This window comes from Tachypleus tridentatus, chromosome 13, assembly GCF_004210375.1.
Source record: "Tachypleus tridentatus isolate NWPU-2018 chromosome 13, ASM421037v1, whole genome shotgun sequence".
Taxonomy (NCBI): Eukaryota; Metazoa; Arthropoda; class Merostomata; order Xiphosura; family Limulidae; genus Tachypleus; species Tachypleus tridentatus.
In genome coordinates, this window is record NC_134837.1 from 170,349,203 (window position 1) to 170,372,652 (window position 23,450).

The 23,450-nt window shown below is 32.7% G+C and overlaps 1 pseudogene across 1 annotated transcript in view; it reads left to right on the forward strand.

Moving 5' to 3' along the window:
• The window catches only part of LOC143236919 (tripartite motif-containing protein 2-like), a 38,122-nt pseudogene extending 15,220 nt beyond the window's left edge, over positions 1 to 22,902 (forward strand). Inside the window, exons 2-5 of the transcript XR_013019803.1 lie at positions 10,494 to 10,654; positions 14,512 to 16,613; positions 18,304 to 18,458; positions 20,506 to 22,902. The product of XR_013019803.1 is annotated as a tripartite motif-containing protein 2-like (transcript). The remainder of the gene's footprint in view (positions 1 to 10,493; positions 10,655 to 14,511; positions 16,614 to 18,303; positions 18,459 to 20,505) is intronic.
• The last annotated feature ends 548 nt before the right edge of the window (positions 22,903 to 23,450 follow it).

Below are 23,450 nucleotides of genomic sequence, written 5' to 3' on the forward strand. Positions count from 1 at the left end.
CGCTTGTATCGAAGTCGATAAAGAGAAAGGTTAAGCTCATATCGAAACTCAGGAAAAGCAAACCCGTATTGAAACTGAAAATAATCGTTTCGAGGCTGAAAAAGCCCGCATCCAATCCGAAAAAGAAATTAGGCTGAAAGAAGGAAATAAAAATTACATTTAACTCTGATCGATCAAGGTAAAATCACAACTTTGAACTCAATCGATATATTAAAGTACCACCATTTAATGAAAATGAAGTTGATAAATATTTCCAACATTATGAGAAAATTGCCCATGCCATGGAATGGGCCACCGAAGAATGGTCGTTATTATTACAAAGTGTTTTAACTAGTAAATCACAAGAACCTTATGCTGCTATCTCTCTAGAAGATTGTACAGATTATGATATGGCTAAAGCAGCTATTCTCAAAGCATCAGTTGGTACCAGAGATTATTGCAAGCAAGATAATCATACTTATATGGAATCTACCCACCTAAAAGAGATTTATTTTTATCATTGGTGTAATTCTATGCATATTGGCGCAATTTCGACAAGCTAAACATTTATGTTTAATTGAGGAATTTAAACGCTTTCAAATGACGACCTCAAAAGCTACTTGGATGAAAAGAAAGTTCAAACCCAACAGAAAGCAGCTGCTCTTTTCGATTATTATACTTTAACACATGAAACATCTTTTAGTAAAAAGTTCCTGTCTTTTCAACAAAAATTTGTATCAATTAATCCACTAAAGTTGAGGATTCTTCTAAAACCTCTAGCTCTTCAACAGATCATATTGTCGATGTAGCTACTCATAAAAAGGCTGACGTTGCTAGGTAAGTAGTTAGACCTTGTGTGTTTGTTGGTTCTGTGACAAATGATAGCACTAATCCCATGCTTATACGTATTCTACGATATTGGGATGACTCAATCATTGTTGATAGAAGGTGTACTGCCTTTAGATTCAAGATCTGTCACTGGTGAATCTTTTATTCTTAGGGTATTGAGGATGTTTTTGTTAATATTCCTTTTCATAACATTTATTTGGCATCAGACCTTGTTTCTGAACCAGTTGTGGTTGGAGTAAGACCTACGTTGCCAGTTAATTGTGTATCATTATTGTTGGAAAACGATTTGGTTAGGGAAAAGTTGTTGCCGAAGCCAAAATGGTCAGCAAGTCGATCACTGTTTCATCTAAGGATGATATTGTTGTTGAGGAGAATCCAGATGTGTTTCTCTGTGTGCTCTGACTCGAACTCAGTCTAAGAAGTTAAGCCGAAAACGAATGATAAGCACTAGTTTGGAGAACGACATCATAGATTTGTCTCAGACATTTTTTGATCCGACAGGGATCTTGTGAATAATTGTCCAACTGACAATTCCTTGGTGAACGACAATGATGGATTTAAAGGATTTGGCTGACCTGGCGAAGTTCCGTATGTTAAAAGTAAAGTGATTGTCGAGAAAGAAAAGGGTTCACAAATCTCTTTACTATTCAAATATCCACTGCCAAAAAATTAGCTGGAGAAAGTTTCTAATGGTTATCTTATCAAAACTGGTGTGTTGATGAGAAAATGAAGACCGCTAGATGTGCCAGCTTCAGATGATTGAGTTATGGTTTACCAAAGAGTTGTTTCAAAGCATATCATTCTGAAATATTGAAAGTTGTCCATGAACTCCCCATGGGAAGTCATTTAAGCGTCAAAAAACGTGACAAAATTATAAGACATTTCGTTTGGCCAAAAATTAAGCAAGATATTTCTCGATTTTGTAAAACTTGTCATACCTGTTCAGCATAGCTAGAATATACCTGTTACTTCCTTTAAACTTACTCCACTTTTCGAACAACTGCTATGTCGTGTGATTGTTCATTGTGTTGGGTCTTTACCAAAAGGATAACATTTTCGTTGGTGCACTTTCACATGCTGTGTAATTTTATGATTATATGGTTAGTTGTATTGATTGTGTTATATACTGACATGATTATTGAAGTTGTATAATTTTTTGATAATGTATTATACTTAATGCTTTGTTATCAATATTTATGTGTGTGTGTGTGTATATATATATGTATATATATATATGTTAAAAATTTTATAACGCCAATTTCTAATTCTCTAATGAAGGAGGTATAACGGATTTACAATTATATATTCATTTTAACATAAATATTTGTTTTAGTTAAATATGTATTTAGAAATGTCTATAACTTATACTGTTAAATGTGTATTGTGAATTTTCCGCCTATTTCCTAAATCTGTAGAAGATTCTCGAGCGTTAGAATCAACAATGTATATAAGTGTTTAAATACCAGTATTGTTGCCAATTGAAATTTCGAGAATCTTGCCTAAAGATTATAAAAGGTAGCCGTCGCAACTTGTGGAGAAAGTTTAATATTGTTGATTTGCAACAGTTGGTATACTATAAACCTCAGAAGATATAACTGTGATTAACGCTTATTAATCGAAAAACAACAGATATTTGACCAGGAGAGTTTATAGACTTCCAACATTATAAAGCGTTTAACTTCGGTGACCTTAAACTTTGAGACTAAATAATTTCAGGAATACTAAGTTTATTTATCAATCAGCCTTTTCCGTCATGTAAGGGTTAGTATGCTAGAATATTTTAAAGATGTTCTCTCAAACTTTTGTGCAAAATATGACAAATTAATTTACATTTATGTTTTTGGTGGGTTTTTTTCTCAAGTTTTTAACTGCCATCTAGCGTCATTAGAGAAAAAAAGAATAATTTCGAAAACATTGTGCTTTCAAAGAGATACACTCAGTGACGTCACACACAAGTTCACCAATAGGCTCGAAAGTTGGGTTTGGCGTGAGCTGGATATTGTGTCTCGTACGTAATAAAATCAATGTACTGTCGTTTAATTAGGCATTCTATTACTAAAGCTCCAAATCTTAGTACATACATATTGTATCAAACTTAGCATTTGAGTAACTATTTAATAATTACCAGACGACCTTTATCCTCAGTTAACTAACTATATGATACGCAGATGTCCACCTTTATCCTCAGTTAACTAACTATATGATACGCAGATGTCCACCTTTATCCCCAGTTAACTAACTATATGATACGCAGATGTCCACCTTTATCCTCAGTTAACTAACTATATGATACGCAGATGTCCAACTCGCCACTTTTTGTTCCGTTTTGCTTCACGTGATTAGTCAATTATCATATTTCAACATGTTATTTTCATAGAATCACATAAAGAAACACGACATCATGGAACTTATATCAATAAAATAAAACTTATCGTGTTTCACCGCTACAGAATGTATTTCACAGTTACTTCCTGTAGGTAAAATTTAGAAGACCGTGAAGCCGTAGTGGTTCTGTGCTCTTTGAAGTAGCGTGTACTTGAATTGTTGTATAGACTGTGATTTAACTCCGTTTTAGTTTAAAGATTTTTCTGTCTTTTATATAAGCTCATATGTCATATGAAATATCAAATACTTTTGTAGAAAACATGTTGTGGATTCTGTATCATGAATAAGTTTTTAAGGTAACTTTTTTTTTTGACTTGGTGAGAGGGATAGATTAATTATTATGTTATATGTTTGGAAACTCTTTCACTAATTTTGACCAAACGTAGTAATATCAGTAGATAATGTTTTAATTGCATATGAGCTGACTATAGAAACGTTTCAGTGGATACAAAGATTTACTTCCCCTCACTCACTATCGGTTTGCACTGTGAACTATCCAAGGTCCAAATACCGTCAAGATCATAACTTTTTATTTCAATTTTAAGTTTCTACTGCTTTATTCTTCCATAAGAAGCTGAACTTATTTTGACTAAAGAGATATTGAACAACAAAGGTGTAGAGAGAAACTCCAAAGATTAGAGTAAGTTAGGATATATTAGTTATTTTCTTAGTTTGTAATTTCGTAGCATAAACCTTACAGCAATATGTCTATTTATTGAAGGCACTATAAAACTAAAGACAAATTTGAAATGTAAATACTAATTTTTAGACATTAAATAATGAACCACGCTGCAGGCTATTATGATAAAAAGGTACTAATGTTGTTTATACTTTCCAATTAGTTTGTCAATTTTCTCTTTTTTTTTCAAATTAACAAAAACATTTGAACAATGAGAATATTTTTGTGCGTTATGCAATTAAAACAGCTTATATTTTACTATATCCTTCTAAATGTTTTAGCCATCATAATAATGTTTAATGTCTGACGAAATACTGAATTAAAGAAGTTAGAACGCTTTCCAGAATTTAACGATATTTATTTGCTTAAGTTGCAAAGCAGCTCTACAGAAACCAAAACCAAATGCAGTGGAACCAATTACAGTACACTGAACTTGAGTACCACTCTACAAAAAATGTATAAAAGATATAAACGATGTAGTTTGAAAGTTATCGTTGATGTTTTTTTTTTATATTTTTGTGCATTCACGTGAAATACAACGAGCACGAATCAAATACGCCATTAATAATGCCCTGCTTAACTAACCACAAATTACTCTGCTTAATGACATATATGAAAATATTGTAAAATATTAAAAAAAAATAGGTAAATGTGCAAGATACACTGATCGCGATATAATTCAATACTAATCAGTGCAAGACTGTGGGTGCTACTAAGTTTTAAATTTGTTTAGATATGGAAAATGGTGTATTTTTACAGTGATTTAGTCCTCCGCCCATCTTCTTCTGAAGCTGATTAAAGTCTGGGTACCTGTAGTTCATGAGGGATCTGTTTTTATTGATTACTGTTTCCGAGTCATCTGATCTTCATAGACATGCGCTGTCATCAAACACACTGCCGTCTTGTGCACGTTTAGCAATGACGCTTCAGAAAAGTAGCGAAATTCAGAGCTGCTCCACCTATCGAAACAAGTCGTGTCTTTGAAACCCTCAATATTTTTTCTTTCATACTATCAGACAGTTAGCTCTTCAACGATATGTTTACAACATTAATTACCTTGTGTAATAAGTATAAAAGTAATGATGAAAGATGGGCCTAATAATTTTATACCTGACATAACTGGTCATCTTTACAGAACTAAACATGAAAATACTGAATATATCAAAGAGTTAAAAAAAAAAACAACAGCCAGCAACATCTGTTTTGTATGTAAGCATTTGCAGACAGATATTATTGCTATCATACATCACAATAACCATGGCTTAATAGAGATTTATTATATTGTTGAAGTATTCATTATTATTTTCGCATGCCAGTAATGAAATTGAATTTTTTCTTACAATATTTATATTACACGTTTCACACATCTAAAGGGCAGCAGTACGGTTTAAAAATGCTAAAAATACACTTTCTAGCATTTTCAGGGAATCACGTACGCTGAGCTAAGTTCTTTTCGCTCACTGTCCACTGATTACAATTATAAAGCGTTAGCTTTTAATGGTACGATAATTCCGATGTCGTCAAGCGTTATCTATGTATCATAGTTTCAAACACGCATTGAATTACTCACTCTCAACATTCAGATGTTTGTTGTGGAATTTCGACCATGGTATTTGATATGCTAAAGAATTAAGAAACCAGTGACAACTGCCATTACCATTGCTTTAAACAGATGTAATAAATATCATTGTATTTAAATAATAAATTCATGGTAGACAAATCATTTACAGTATTTTGTTAGGTGTTGTATTACAATCTTAAAGATAAGAGTCATTGTGAAAGCCGTGAATGTACCTTACGGGCTACTAGTATTTCTCTTACTCTTTATCAGTTGTTCTAAAATCTAAATCAACATGGTTCGATAGATCTTGATTAAAATATAGATTGGACATGGATAGAGAAAAACTGAATTTTGATAAGAATGTTCTTAAATATTAAAATGTTTTATTTCAAATGGTTATTGGATAGACACAATAAAACTCTACGTTACAATTAATTTTTATGTGGTATCTAAAAATGACTTCTATGAAAAATTATGTAGACAGTTCCGAAATACATAATGAACAAGTATGTTTACTCAAATCAGGACAGGCGCGAGAGTGGCCGGCATGGCCAAGTAGTTAGAGCGCTCGACGCGCGATCTCAGAGTCGCAGGATCGAATTCCCGTCACACCAAACATGCTCACCCTTTCAGCCGTGAGGGCGTTATAATATTACGGTCAATCCCACTATTCGTTTGTCAAAGAGTAGCTCAAGAGTTGGCGGGGGTCATTATGATTAGCTGCCTTCCTTCTAGTTTTACACTATTAAATTAGGGACGGCAAGCGTACATAGCCCTCGTGTAGCTTTGTGTGAAATGATACAAACAAACAAACTTAATTAGAAAATATATTAGAAAATGTGTGTATTTTCTTATGGCAAAGCCACATCAGGGTATCAGCTGAGTCCACGGAGGAAAATCGAACCCCTGATTTTAGCGGTGTAAATCCGAAGACTTACCGTTATTCCAGCGGGAGACTTAGAAAAAGGATCTCAAGGCTCTTCATACTGAAAATTTTATGTTTAAATAAGACATGGATATTTTAATTTGTAATTATTGCAAAGGAAATATTTTAAAAAATTATTATTAAAGTTGTAAGAAGCCACGGATTATCTAATTGAAAATTAAAAGTGCAGCGTCACAGTTTTGCTCTAACCTCTTCACCTCCTTGATATACCCATTTGAAAGGATGGGTTTTTATGATGAACGAATGTGAATGTTCAGAGCCTCATAATGAAACTTTGTCGAAGTAACACGATCTCAGATACATTTTAAAGAAAATGAGGCAAAAATATCCACACAAAAACAGCAGTGGAGTAATTATTAAATTTATTCTTACAATAATTCGGTCAGAACCCCTACTCGAATATCTTTACGACTATCGAAGTAAGGACTATGTGTTGACATGAAGTGTGACTATGGATATTAAAGCACACGCTTCTTCACGTTCCATATGACTGTCATAATTGCAGTTAGTCAATTCACCTGGAATTATGAGTAAAGTAATTGCAAGAACTGTTTCCAAATGTACCTATAGTTGGAAAATACTTTTGTCATGTTTGTTGCATCTGCAATTACAGCTCTTCAGAATTAAAACTAATCAAAAGCTATTAAAAATCCACTTTATTGGACTTTCAGATATTTCTATAGAAAATGAAATATTGAGACTTCATGATTATTCAGAAATTATTGAAGACTTTTACTCTAAACAATAATTTAAACTGGTATTTTGGTGTTTCTGTGTAATACTTCATTGGAAGAATCAAAAGTACAAGTTTATTTGTAAGTATTATTAAGTTTAATACACGCTCAGATAATAAAAAGTATAATTGTGTTTAATACTTTATAATAGTGGTGTTGTAATCTTTATAATCTTGGTGTTGTACAATTGTAGTATCCAGTTATTGTTATTAATTTATCTCTATACATTAAAAAGTATTAATTAAACCACTTCCTTTTGAATTTCATTTAGGGTTGTTGTATTTGAGTTTCGACAGTGTCTTACAAAAGTTAACAGTGGCCCTGACCCAGACCATGTACATTCTCACCTTTAATTCATGTAAAGTCATTTTACGTTTCATAACGCCTGTTTCATATTTAGCCTGAATATTCACTTTTTTTATCTGAATCGATTCGTACCATAAAGACGTTATTTGATTTGCTAGTAAATAAATAACAAATTAAAATTCATCGTTGGGAATGTAGAATTCAATGGTAATGAGTAGCAATACAAACTGCTTAAACGTAGAATGTTTAGAGAACTACTTTCTCTACTTTCTTGTATAACGTATTTGGATCTTTGTATTAAGTAACACACAGAAAAAAGCAGTAATATTGATTTTACAAACACAGGTTTAGCAGTTTCAGAGTCAACAAAAAAAAAAAAAGAGTCCATAATAAACCTATTCTAGAGAATGTAAGTAGAATTAAGTTTTCATTGGTGTTGGTAAATAAATAATATAGTTGTAAAAAATATGAATATTTGAATCAATCTTTTGAGTGAATCGTTTAACTTTTCCATATAAGAAAAACCCTAAATTTACTACTAGAGATCTGCAAAACATTGGCGGTCAACTTTGTATCTTTATTGCAACAGTACTTTAAATATACAACTTGTAAAATAATACAAATGAACTCTAATCGCAGGCACTGAAATAGGGCTAAGTTTTAACTATACTTAATAATATCAGTAAATAAATTTATAACGTTATTGTACGACTTAACGTCAGACTTTTTTGTTCAAACTTTGATGAGCTTTTAATATGTTGTTCTACAAAATGTCTACCAAAGTGTATTTACATCCGTTCAAATGAAGCAGACGAGCAAATACATTAAGATACTAAAGGTGAGTGCGCATTTTAAGACACACGAAAACTGAATGTTATTATAACGGGTCATTGTTTTACGAACTTTTTTTTTAAGAGTTCGCGAAATGTTTCAGAGAGTTCTCGGAAAAAAAAAATCCGTAATGGCGGAAGTAAAAGTGTTTGCGCCGATCCATCACACTGAATACACTGTAACTCCAAGATTCCTTGTAAGAAATGAAAAAGTGAGAGGAGGGGAGTATATTTTACTGGTTTTTTTTAATTAAATAAATTGGTAGTGCTATTTTTAAAATGAATACGAAGGACAGGTTTAGGCTTAATTGAAGTGATACGAGTTACGAAAGTGAAACCTTGGAAAAGTGTTGCTGTTTTTATCATGTAATAAAACTATTATAACAAAAATGAATTTTATATTTCCAAGATCACGGTTTTTTATAATTTATTCTCAGGTAAAGGAGAAAATCCCTTAGAAATGTGAATTTTAGGAAGGGGTTTGCGAGATTTGGCACTTTTTTTATGGAAGAGTTTCGTTGAATTTTAAAGTGAGGAAGCCACTGTAATAGATAATCGCTTGTATAAATACTAACTTTGAATGTAATACTTTTTGTGACTCAATAATGTTAAAAAGAGCAATCAGCTCAAAACTGTTTGTGTTTAATCAACTGGCATTTAAGAATTTTTTTTTTATCTTTGAGATTCTCAGCCATTCTGTTGAAAACTTTTATCAGTCCCAGAGTACTTATAATATCCATCAATTACTTTACAGTGATCAATTAAATTAACGTTGTTTTTTATGTATTATGGAAAATCAAAATCGATTAAAGTTTTGAGAAACATTATCAAATAACTAGCATGCAAAGAATGCATTGTACAGACTTGTTATCATCTTTATTTGCTTTATTTTTTCATGAAAAGTTCGTGTACCATTTTGTGGCTTAAGATTTATAGGCATTTTTATATTTTATTTCTCGACAACTTGTAGAAGTTTTTTTTTATTTCCTTTATTCTTTTTGTCTTCAATGGCTTATTAAATAAGCTGTCAAAAATACACATTTGATCATCACCATTTATTGCCCTTTACGCAACTTTTGTTCCAGTTTTCCAAACTGTAAACATGACTCAAACCTTTCTTCTCACAACATATTTTTCAACCAGAATTATTACATGGAGAAGTAATTTGTTTTCTACAATAAATAAAACATTATACTGAAGGGTAAAGTGAAGGTATTATTATATTGTTTCGATAGTTGTATTATTATTATTATTGTTTGTCAATTTAAATAATCATATTTATTTAATTAAGCAAGATGTTGTCTTAAATTTATTTTGTTTTATCTGATTTAAAATGTTTTATCTTTAAGGCAAGGTTTCATCAGGATAAATTTGCGGTATAAAAACTTCTTCTTTACGTTGGTTAGTAATGAGCTACTGTTTTACTACTTTCTCGTATATCTTATGAATAAGAATTTTACGCAATCTTATGTTGACTGCTAATAGGTAAAGAAAGGTGTCATTTCACATTAAGTCTTTAAACAGCTACTTAATAAAATGATTAATATATTAGGATTGTTTGTAAGTGAAATGGCTTATCAATTATTAAGTAAAATTCGCGTACTATTCAATCAGTTGTAAAATAATTCTTTTTCACAACTGGGATCACTTGGTAAGAAACAGTTGAGATTCACTAAAATTCAAGAGTGTCATGAAGATTAATTTGGACACACTTGGCTACTGAGGTTTTCCTTTCTGTAACTAGCTTGTAAAATCGGCTGAGGATCAAAGTAATTGCGAGTTTTAAAATCTTCGCAATATTTTAGGAGATATTTAAATATATTTTACTGTAGGAAAACTTAACTAGAACTATTCGTTGGTAAAAGAGTAACCCAAGAGTTGGCGGTGGGTGGTGATGACTAGCTGCCTTCTCTCTAGTCTTACACTGCTAAATTAGGGACGGCTAGCACAGATAGCCCTCGAGTAGCTTTGTGCGAAATTCCAAAAAAAGCAATGATATTTCTAATTAATTGTATTATCCTAAATTTAGTTATATAGTTACAAGAACAACTCATACAATATTTTACCTGTATTTTCACAAGCCTATGATTAATTAAGGAAAACACTTATCTTTACTGTTTTGATTACTTTCGTTTTTTAACTCTATCAAATATTATTTTAACCATTAATATTATTTCAGGAATTCTCATGTTTCTTGCAATTTTAATAACTTTAAAATTTGCAGGGCTCATCTCTCCCTTCTACTCTCCTCTCCTGTTGTTAAAGGATCTGAAAGATATGTCCAAAAACATTGGAGTTGAAATCCGGCCGTGGCCTATTGCACGTAACTTTGACGTACATGTTATCAAATGCGGAATATGTCAGAAGAAGTACAAGAAGCCAAAGGTATTATAAATATTTGATATATCTGACTTTCGTTTGTAATCTATGGACCTTAGAAATATACAAATAAATGGTTTTGCCCCTAGAATAAATATGATCTTTCCGATTGCTCCAATATGGTGGTTTCCAGTGAGCGTGATCATAGCAGGTGGCTTCACATTCGTTCACACGACACAGTAATGATCACACTTTCAGTTCCACTCAAGATGGCGATCTCCTATGTGTATAAGCGTGAGCAGATCTTGGATAACGTCACATCCCTTTAATTGGCGCATTCATGAAGTCACTTTCAGTTGACAGCAAAGATGGCAACCTCCTCTGATGATTATTCAGTTGTTTTGGACACGATGGCGCTTTCCCATAGGCATAGATAACCATTTTGAATGAGTTTCCTGGTGGTGCTACAGGCATTTTCGACATAATGCCAGTATATTGTTCATAGATGGAGTTCTTTTCAACTCATTCGATTTTGATACATGAGTCAGAGACAACACGAACTCACAACCTCCATGACTACTGTAACTAGTCTCAGTTTTGTATATATATCTTATTATGGTCAATTAAAAACGTATCTATACATTCCTAATTAGTATTTAACAACAACTGACTAAAAACTAGCATCTACAAAGTTCACCCTTATGATACATTGTTTATTAGTTAATATACAAAGTGCTGAGAAATTAAGAGCGCGTGTTATACACTCATGATCGAATCTGAGCAAATGTCTTAAACGTAACATAAAGAATATTAGTCTCAAGTAACTCTTAAGAAACTTAGAGCACGTTATACGTTAATGATGCATGAGTCACTTTGGTAATTATTAATTATTGATAAAATACTCCAAGCTATATCTTTTGGTTTTCTTCATCTTTGTAACTTATATTTAAAAGCCACTTCCTATGCATTCGTCCTAAAAAATATAAGCCTAACTTTGTAAGGATAAGAAAAATTGCAGTCTTCATAAGTACAATAAAAGTTCATAAGTAAACCGTACAATTTTACCACATTTCCTCCTCTTCATTTAATGATATTGTACATTCGACCCTTCCCAATAATTACACTACACCTTATCCTTTCTTAATTGTTATTCATACGTAAGATTTTGTTCTCTTGTGTTTTTCATGTCATTAATCTCACTTACTTATTGATAACACATTATTAGAAACGTAGCTTTAAACTTCTTTAGATGATAATTACAACTTCATTACTACCTGCCTACCAGATAAAACAACGCACAAACATAACCACTAAAGCTCTCCGATGGCACAGCGGTATGTTTCCAGACTTCCAATGCAAGTAATTGAGTTTCGATACCGTAGTGGGCAGAGCACAGATAGCCCATTGTATAACTTTACAGTTACTTCTAAACAAACAAACAAATCATTTATGGGAAAGTCATAAATGAGTTATATTTTCCAGACTTCCAATACAAGTAATTGAGTTTCGATACCGTGGTGGGCAGAGTACAGATAGCCCATTGTATAACTTTACGGTTAATTCCAAACAAACAAACAAACAAATAATTGATGGGAAAGTCATAAATGAGTTATATTTTTCAGTTTTATAAACTTACTTTCCGCGAAAACGCAAAGCTTGAAAGTATGTATTGAATTCATGATGACGAGAAACCCACTTGAAGTAAAAATGTATCTCAGGAACATTATGTATTGGTTTGGTTCGTTTTGAATTTCGCGCAAAACTGTACGAGGGTTATCTGCGCTAATCGTCCCTAATTTAGTAGTATAAAACTAGAGGGAAAGCAGCTAGTCATCACCACCCACCGCCAACTGTTGGGCTACTCTTTTACCAACGAATAGTGGGGTTGACCATAACATTATAACGCCCTCACGGGCATGTTTGGTGTGACGAGGATTCGAACCCTCGACCTTCAGACTAGGAATCGAGTGTCTTATCCTCCTGGCCATGCTGAGCCCGTTATATATTGAATTATATCGTGGTGATTAAATACAAAACTGTATTTTGAGCAAGAAGAGCTTCAAAGGTTTTTTTTCAGAAATTCAGTTAATAAATACGTATTACATTTAGCCATCTGATTATGGTAATTCGTGAATGAGAAAAACTAACTAATAATATGAAATGTGATTGAAATTATTAAAATAACCTATCTTCAGTTTCTTTTCCTATGTCGCAAATTTCAGTAATAATAAAAAAGAACGAATTTTGTTACTGACCAAATATTAGTTACATTCGCATTGCATCAAGCAACATTTTATTATAAACTCACCTAATGTTTGGCGTGCCCAATGAGAGTATAGAAAACAGTCAATATTATCATCGGTTATGATGCTACACTGGTCGTTCACCTATACGTTTTTTAATTATTTTACATTGGGAGAATAAGCTGTTAATAGGAGCCACTGCATCCATTCCAGAACATGGTCTTGGTTTTAGGACCCCCTCTCGTACAGCAGTAAGTCTACGGATTTACAACGCTAAAACCAGGGCCTCGATTTCCCTCGGTGGACACAGCAGATAGCCTAATGAAAAACACACAAACACACACTCGTTTTTAGAGCTAGATTTAAAACTAATTATATCTAGTTTCTGCTTGAAAAGAGATAAATTATTTCGACCAAATTAAAAATACTTTTTTTTTTTATGCAGACACATCACACGTGAGCGAATGTACATATATTATTAATTTTCATTGTACAAATTCAGGACAGGACCATGTTTATTTTAATAAACGTTATTTAAGATTATCGATATTAATATTAACAACACTTCAAAGGTCTTTTTCAATAAAATTTTGAATGAAAGGAACTACAACACAATGTAAATATCAAATAACAATTAGAAATGGATCTCAGATAAATATCAACTGGTATTTCGGGACCAATATAAGTTTTTTTTCAGAACTTTTCAGCTAATTTCTATGTCAACACGTATGTTTGTATGTACACATTTTACACGGAACACCGCCCATAAAATATGCACTTAATAAAGTTTGATCCAGTCATAACAACGGTCAGAAACTGAATCAAGTATATAGAAGTATTTTGCTAATTTTCAAGATTTAATCTCATTAACACAGGTTAAAGTGCAGGGACTATTTTTTAAGTCACACAGATATAAACCAAGGCCGTTGTCGTTGTGTAGCTTTGCACTTAATAAAAAAAAGCTACCCAAAGGTATATCTGTGCTCTGCCCACCACGGGTATCAAAACCGGGTGTGAGTCCGCAGACATGCCACTGTGCCACTGGGTGGTTCCCACCAAATATCAGATTTGAGCAATTCCTAAAAATGTAAAAGAGATACCATTTATCAATCTGGGAGGGACACTGACTTAGTAAATAAAACATATTTGAAAATAAAGCTGGGTCGTATTTCTGTTATTTAAATATTGTAATAACTTGATGATAACAAACAAGAGGTTGAAAAAAATATTGCTGTTTGTTTGTAATTAAAAATAAAATTACACAAAGAGTTATCTGTGTTCTGGCCACCACTGGTATCAAAACCCGGTTTCTAGCGTTGTAAGTCGTCGGACATACCGTTATGTCACCGGGGAGACTGCAGAAAAAAAAAAAATTAAACGAATAGTGCAGTTACTGCCAAGTGATTAAAACATCAGATCGTGTTATTCCGTTTGTATATACATGTATTTCCGTTTATATATATATAAATACACATTTATGCACAATGTAGCATATTATGTAAGCGTAATAATATACATATATAATTAATTATTCAGCTGCCTCCAGGTTGTTATTAATACGCAAATAATGTAAATGATCTAAAATACATTATAGTTATTTGCCTGAATTATTATTTTATTTACTAACAAACTCGAGAGCACGAGATAATTCTGTTTTTTTTATTAACTGTTTCTTTTTAGGTCCTGCCCTGCCTTCATACATTCTGCGAGAACTGTTTAATACAATACATCCCAGCAGAGAGCTTAACAGTAACTTGCCCCATCTGTCGACAGCAATCGATCTTACCTAAACAGGGCGTCTCGGCGCTGCAAGCAAATGATTTTATCACTAATTTAATGGAAATTCTAGAACAACCCACTGTATGTCAAAATAAAGACTGCCAATCTCCGGGAGTGCGAAAGTGTATATTATGTGACAAATTCTTCTGTGACGCTTGCTGCGAGATGCATAAGGAGAAATTTTCTTCTTGTAATGAAATGATTGTTTCTATCAGTGAGCTCGCGCTAAGAGAAGAACAGGAAAAAAGTAAGAATAGCCCGTCACTTATGTGTCCAAAACACTTTCGCCAAACTCTTCGATTTTATTGTCAAGATTGCGAAACTGCTGTCTGTGTCACATGTACAGACATCGAACACGGAGGCCACGGGACCATGAGGTTACGAGATGCTATAGAGGATCAGAAAGGTACATTGAAATCTCTTCTGCAGAAAGCTTATTCACGGATACCAGATTTAAATGAGGCCATTGAAGCCGTGCAATTAACATCATCTGACTTAACCCAAAAATATTCAGAACTTTCAAAACAACTTTTCTTCTGTTTTGAGTCGTTATCTGAAATCATCCATATGAGAAAATCCGTCCTTCTAAAAGAACTGGAAGACTGCTACAGATCAAAACAACAAGTACTCACAGAACAAAGAGAATCCCTCGAACAATGTTTGAATACTCTAGCAAGCAGCTGTGAATTCACGGAAAATGCACTAACTCATGGAAATGACACCGAAATACTTTTGGTGAACAAGCAAATGGCGGAAAAATTAAAAGAATTTTCTGAAATGGCCATAAAGAAATCACCCGAAGAAAACACCTATATTATTTTTGAAGGAGAAAATTTGCATATAATGAAAAGTAATATTCTAGCTTTTGGATGTATCCAAACAAACAGTGCTATTGCTGACGAGACAACGGCTTCTGGTGAGGGACTGAAGCATTGTGCTGTAGGAAAACCAACTGTTGTTAATGTTGTTGCTAAAGACAGGTGTAAAGAGATGATTAAAACAGGAAATGTTTTGCTTGAAACTGAAATGATATCGACACACCTTTCCACATCATTCACACCAAATGTTATTGCTCAGAAGAATGGTAGCTACGACATAGTATATACTGTCACCAGAGAAGGAACTTACAAACTAGTTATCAAACTATTTGGAAAACACATCAGGGGAAGCCCATTCCAAGTTAAAGCCTGTGTGGGGAAAGCAGTTCTTCCAGTGATCGACCAATCAGTTCTAAAATTCCAAGGACGATAGGTGTCAGACAACGTGCTACAAAACGACCACCTAGCTACCCCTCTACAATCTCCTTGCGTAGAAGGAATCCAGTTGAAGACGACTTGGTATTAAAGATTGGAACTAAAGGACGTGGTAAAGGAGAGTTTAGTAATCCTCAAGGGATTTGCTTTACGCAGGCTGGACACATCGTTGTAGCAGACAGCAACAATCAATGTATTCAGGTGTTTTCTTTGTTAGGTGAGTGCAAACTGCGTTTTGGAATAAGAGGAAGAAGTGCTGGTCAGATTCAGAGACCGACTGGTATTGCTGTAACTCCAGCTGGAAACTATGTTGTAGCGGATTACGAAAATAAATGGATCAGCCTATTTAATCCGTCCGGAAAGTTTCTAGGACGTCTAGGAGTTGGAAAATTACTCGGTCCCAAAGGAGTTTCAGTCGACAGGAATGGACACATTATAGTCATTGATAATAAAGCTTGTTCTGTATTTATATTCCAAGAAAATGGAAAACTCTTGAATAAATTTGGTACAAGAGGAACAGGAAATATGAAGTTTGCAGGCCCCCATTACGTAGCAATAAATAACAAGAACCAGTTATTGATTTCTGATTTCCATAATCACTGCATAAAGATATTTGATGGCGACGGGAATTTTATTTCCACTTTCGGCTCCAGCGGACAGGGAAATGGGCAGTTTAATGCACCAACGGGTGTTGCCGTTGACAGTCAAGAAAATATTTTGGTGGCCGACTGGGGAAACAGTCGTATTCAGGTTAATTTAGTTGTATTTTTTAATTTGTTTCTTATTACGTTATATGCCCTTAACAGTTATTGTTAAATTACTAACACGATTGTTTTATCAGACAATAACAAAACAATTACTTATACTTACTACATAAAGCAAGATGCTTTATTATCACCAACCTTGTAAAAGACTAGTCTTACTGCAAGGTAATTACAACTCTAAATCTTTACAGACATTCAGATACAATGAAAACGATTAAAAGTAAAGAGCCAATAAACGTTGATTGGTAAGGTTGTTCTTCAAACTCAGTAGCTGACTATTTATCCATTTTAAAATTCATAAAATAATCAAAATTGTACTTATGAGCAAGAAATATATAGAGAAATAGTCTTCAAATTAAAAAAACAACAAATTATACAAATTATACTTTGTTTTATTATGTCTGATTTTTTCTACTGCATGAACAACTCAGGTAACCTATTGTTTAGCTTTGCACTATCACAATATTCCACACGAACATAGCATAAATTCTTGGTACGTAATTTTGCCTTGTTCTATACAACTTTGTAAACAAATTTAAAAATAGTGTACTTAATTCTGGATGAATAATATCTTTCTAGCCAACAAGCGTTTCATCAGTTTTTAGCTGTTGAAAATATTTAAATCAGTTTTCAGCTGTCTAACAAACACTGTCGTCTCCGTATCTCTCCAGTTTTAAATGTTATATCTGGAATGATCAATAACAAATTAGACTGTGGCTTTAACAGGCAAGTCGTTTTTTAACTTTCTACGGTTTGAATTCTGTACAGTTGTTTCCTAGAGACTATTAATACGTCTTCACCAAAGAGAATCTAGTCTTTCACAAATGTCTCAAAAGTGTTTTTAAAGTATTATCTGTTTTTATATCGTGTGTAGTTTTAAGTATGATCCACGTACAGTCATTAAAAAACTCATTAATTCACAATTTGATCACTTCTTTAAATATATCATTAACGATTTGGAAACCATAACCAAACAACACCTTAAAGGATACTGATGATGTGGATAAACAAACAATCTTGGCCCGCCATGGCCAGGTGGTTAAGGCACTCGACTCGTAATCTGAGGGTTGCAGGTTCGAATCCCCGTCACACTAAACATGCTCGCGTTTTCAGCCGTGGGAGCATTATAATGTGACGGTCAATCCCACTATTCGTTGGTAAAAGAGTAGCCCAAGAATTGCCATTGGGTGATGATGACTATCTGCCTTCCCTCCAGTCTTACACTGCTAAGTTAGGAACGGCTAGAGCAGATAGTCCTCGTGTAGCTTTGTGCGAAATTCAAAACAAACAATATATGGCGTGCTTTGTTCTGATATTTTCTAGCCTTTCGGCTTAAAATAACCTCAGAAGTAAACATTTAATACAAACTATAAAAATAATTTAATTATTCAAAATAGACAATATTTTATCTAAAGTAAAATCGCAATGCATACACATATTTCATGCACCAATAAATTAAAACAATTCATCTTAAATATAGAAACTATATAAAATTATTTTTATTTGTTTTAAATGCAATTATTTTCACCTTGACTATGAAGAGTAAAATAACATACCCTGTCAAGTAATATAAATGTATTTAGCTCTAATAGTTAACTAATCTATTTTCACACTAAATATAATATTTCCACTAAATGTACCTAGCACGTATATTACAGTATTTTTCTTCGCTTCAGGTGTTTGACAGTAGTGGATCGTTTTTGTCGTTTGTTAACATAAACGGTACAACACTTTATGGACCACAAGGCCTAGCAGCGACCCCAGATGGAACAGTTGTTGTTGCAGATTCTGGTAACCATTGTGTTAAGGTTTACAAGTACCTACAGTAGAGGTAATTTAACTATCTAATTGAAATTACTAAAACTTTGTGTTTTTCTGGAAATTTTGATTTAGTTCCAGCGTGAAGCTGTATTGTCAATATTCAGATGTTATTTTGGTACAGAATTGCAAAATTGAAATAAAATTCTTTTCCCGATGGCACAATGGTAAGCTTACGAAGTAATAACGCTAACCCTGATTTCCCGCTGTAGATACAACAGATAGACGAACGAACAAACAGATAAAAAGAATTTTATATATCTTTGAATACTACATATTTCAGTTGCAAATGTTTCCACCCACGAGTGTTAAAATAATATGAATAAAAACATTTTCCTAGTTATTTTTGGAATAAAAGTGTAGCATTATCAACACATTCAGACAAGTATAATAAACGAGTACAAGGTCTGCTATTTAAGAAAATACGTATTCGAAATATTTTGTGTGCAGTTCATTACGGTTATTTGTTATTGGCGTTTTAGTACAACGTTTAATTCCATAAAAATATGTTAAGGTTCAAAATGGCCACAGAGCTAAAATGATTCAAATTGTACAAAACAATACCATATGAAATAAAATAGTTCATAATACATGAATTACTAAGGTTACTGATTTATGTATAATGTCTAACGTAAACACTAAGCTCGCAGTTGAAGATATGGAATAACAATTATATTTGTTTCTTCATACACACACACAAAATTTTTTTTCTTTAGCTTCATCGGCGTTCATTTCTCTTAAATCCTTAAATCCAGTATTATTTGTCACTCAAAAGCTATTTTTAACTGATAACAAGTTTACATTTGCCTAACGTAAAGATTATTTTTTAAAAATACCACAAAAACGATATTTAATTATAACAGGTAAAAGATTGAATTTCATCAACTTTTTCATCTCTTTTCTAAGTATTTCCATGAGTTGTTAGGGTTGTGTAATGAAGGTAAATAACGTTCAAAGTGGAAAACAAATTGAAAATAATTAATATTCGCCAAATTATTACTTCAAATAGGGAACAACCTGAACATGTCGTCACTTCAATTTACCATTTATATAATAGGACTCGAATAGGAAGTCGTTCCATCAGTGTCAGATTGTGAACTATAGAGGAGTGCACAAACTTGCCTAATTAAACTTTTCATTTCCACATGTCATTGAGGTCCGGCATGGCCAAGCGTGTTAAGGCGTGCGACTCGTAATATGAGGGTCGTGGGTTCGAACCCCTGTCTCACCAAACATGCTCGCCCTCCCAGCCGTGGGGGCGTTATAATGTTACGGTCAATCCCACTATTTGTAAAAGAGTGGCCCAAGAGTTGGCGGTGGGTGGTGATGACTAGCTGCCTTCCCTCTAGTCTTACACTGCTAAATTAGGGACGGCTAGCACAGATAGCCCTCGGGTAGCTTTGTGCGAAATTCAAAAAACAAAAAAACCAAATGTCATTGAACCTCTTTTTGTTTAATATTATTAGTAATGGCTTGGAGATGACAATCGTTTAATTAGAAAACTGGTGCAAACAGTAGTCGACTACCCGATATTTATCACAAAGGTTAAAATATTTTCTGTTTACGTTTTGAGCAGAATGTTGGCGACTACTTCGTTTGTTTTTTATTATTATCATTAATTTCCCATGAATAATCATTATGCAAAATTGTATTCGGTTGTTTTTAACAGATTTTGATTCCATATCGTTATTTCGCCATCCACAAAGAGAAAGCAACAAATATATATGTTAAGAATAATATGATATCTTTTAATTATTGAAATCTGTTGTGGAAAAAGAAATGTTTGTCAGTTTAATGACTTGCAGTTTTTATAAGTCTGGAATTTAAGTGTTTACCAATATACTTTGGAGTAATAAAACATATTCTTAAGCTTGAAGAATATATGGCATTTATACTTCTAACTTATTCATCTAAATTGTTCAGACATACTGTGAAATTAGAATGTGTAAATATACGTGAAAACTGAATGTAAATTAGAACAAAATATAAAATACTCTACTTAAATTAAGAACTTAACTTTGAAATTGCTTTTAAATATTGGGTTGTTTTGTTTCCCACAGGTCAAGTGGTTCCCATAGGAAAAGTAGAACGCTTAGAAAAACCCGCTGAAATTACAAGCTGCTTGTCACCTTATGGAAAGCGCCAGCTATTAAAATCGTTTGTAAATATATAGTGCATATGCATGTGTATGCTATACTGTTACAAAATGTAGGACAAAATACATGATAAAAAATTATGGTTTACTACAATAGTTGTCAAATATAACCTTAGTCACCCTAATATCAAAGACTTTAAACTATGTTTTGACAGAAGTATAGCTATATATTGTATGTACATTCTTGAGTTGTTTAGTCAGACAAAATAATTTGTTTGTCAAACATATTTAGGCTATCCAAATGTCAACGCTACGATAATTCCCTAAGTGTCATTATGTTTTATTCTCACCTTGTAAATAATAGTCGTAGTAACATTATAGTTTTGAAAGAAGAAAGTATGTATATAAAACTTCATACTCTCATAAACACGACAAACGTATCTGAAGATATTTAAACTTTCTTTAAAAGCTACGTCACTTTAAAAATGAGTAACAAACAGTAACTTTATCTAACGAGTTAAATTGCAAAATGTTCAGTCCTATGCGTTATATTAATCCAGGCCCGGCATGGCCAAGTGTGTTAAGGTGTTCGACTCGTAATCCGAGGGTCGCGGGTTCGAATCCCGGTCGCACCAACCATGCTCGCCCTTTCAGCCGTGGGGCATTATAATGTTACGTTTAATCCCACTATTCGTTGGTAAAAGAGTAGCCCAAGAGTTGGGGTGGGTGGTGATGACTAGCTGCCTTCCCTCTAGTCTTACACTGCTGAATTAGGGACGGCTAGCATAGATAGCCCTAGCGTAGCTTTGTGCGAAATACAAAACAAACAAAATACATTAACCCATAAATATGAACAGAACGGATATATTTCGATAATTCTATAATGTTACATTCGTTTAATGTAATTACATTTTGTTTGCAATTATGACAGTTTAAAATATATTGATATTATGGAGTTTATTTTTATCTTAAATTTGTAATTGTAACTTCTAAAAAAGTATGCGTTTTATATACTATTTAATGTTAATTACATTGATATAATACATGGTTATTTATGTTTGTTTAATGTCACACTCCCTCTTGCAATTTCTATGTAATCCAGAATGATTAAGTCCTATACATATATAATTATATTTTGAATCGTTTTGTTTAAAAATATATATTTTTATTCATAAATACCTTAAAGTTTAGCGAAACCTTAGATATAGTTACTCAACTCGTTCCTCCCCTTCTGTTTAATCAAAGCCATGATCTAACTTCGCTTCTTTCTCATTGAAAGTTTTTTTATACGTGTCCAACATTAGAAACAGATGATCGGGTTTCATTATTATGATTTCAGTGGATTTCCTCGTCAAGGAATACTGACAAATACATTAAAATATTTTATGAAGTTGTGTCATATTCACAAAACAAGACCAGTATAATTTTATAAAGATCTGTCTCTTTGATTTAAAGACTTAATTTCATATTTATTTACGATTTCGTATCATTGTTTTTAATACATATGTGATCTTTTTGAAATCAATTTGGATTTCGGTATTTCTAGAAACCAGAACATATATTGCCAAACTCCTATTTGACGAGGTAAGCGTGTGTTTTTGTGTGTGAAAATAATTCTTAAAGATGTAAGTTTAAATGTTTTCATGAAAGTTCGACCAGGAAATCGAATAAGGACTGTCAACTAGGTACCTTTTCCTAGATTCGATTTGTCATATTTTTTACTATTTAGTTTCACTTTTTTGAAGTGTTTATTTGGTTAATTATAAATCTGTTATATTTTACCAAATATGATTATCATTTTATGTATTTAGCTAGGAAATGTATATTCCTTTTAAATGTGTAAACCAAGGATTTGGATGTTATTCGATAATGGTTAAAATTGTTTGTTACTGCCAAAGAATCTGAAAAACAAGACAAAAACTGTTTGTTACTAATGTCTCCTGGATCATGGTGTTGTCATATATGCTAGTGTTTGTGTCTACTTCAGTTGTAGTAAGTTAAACTAAGTTCTCTACACTGATTATGTGCATTGAGAAGTTTCAATCTCCAAAATTTGTCATGTTATAATTTAAATGTAAATATGACTTTTATCTTAGCAGTGTAGTCTTTGTTTAGTCGTTCAGGAACAAAACTCAGAATAAAAAGTATAGTAAGTATAGAAATTAGATTTGCAACCATGAAACAATGAGTCTAGTATGCCCATATATAGAATGAGTAACCTATCCAAGAAACATTGTGCTGGTTACGTCTGTAGATCCATATATATACACACACACATACAGTTGAAGCATTTCTTAGTAAATACGTGATTAAATGTATATTTACACAAATATTAAAAATTAATAAACATTTGGAAAAGGTTCTCTAGTGAAGTTTATCATTTGTTAAGTACTATTCAGAAATATATATATATATATATATATATGTGTGTTATTTATACACCGAGATTAATTAAAATGGTCAGTGGAGGAACTGCATATGCATTTTTTATCATAATTCTGCTAAACTGCTTACATTTAGTAAAATTAACACCTTTGCCATTAGAAACAAAGATACTACTTTTTAGGACATAACTATCTTATTTGTCAGATTTACAACCGAGTTTTACTTTTGCATTAACCTTCTCTCTATGTCTCGTAATCGATAAATAAACCTTTCACGAGGAGCATTATCCATTTTGAGACGACAATGCAAAAGGGAATACAAAAAATGAAGATGTATAAACATATCAGAAATTGTTATAAACTGAGACAATACTTATTCTCTCAGACAAGAAAAATAAGGCTTAAGAATACATACTGGTATATGAGTTCACCAGGGAACGCCAATAAGTTTAGTTACTTAAAATGTTAAGAAAGACTGAAAATCCCTAAATAAATACTAAACTACATTATTTATGTTGAAAATACG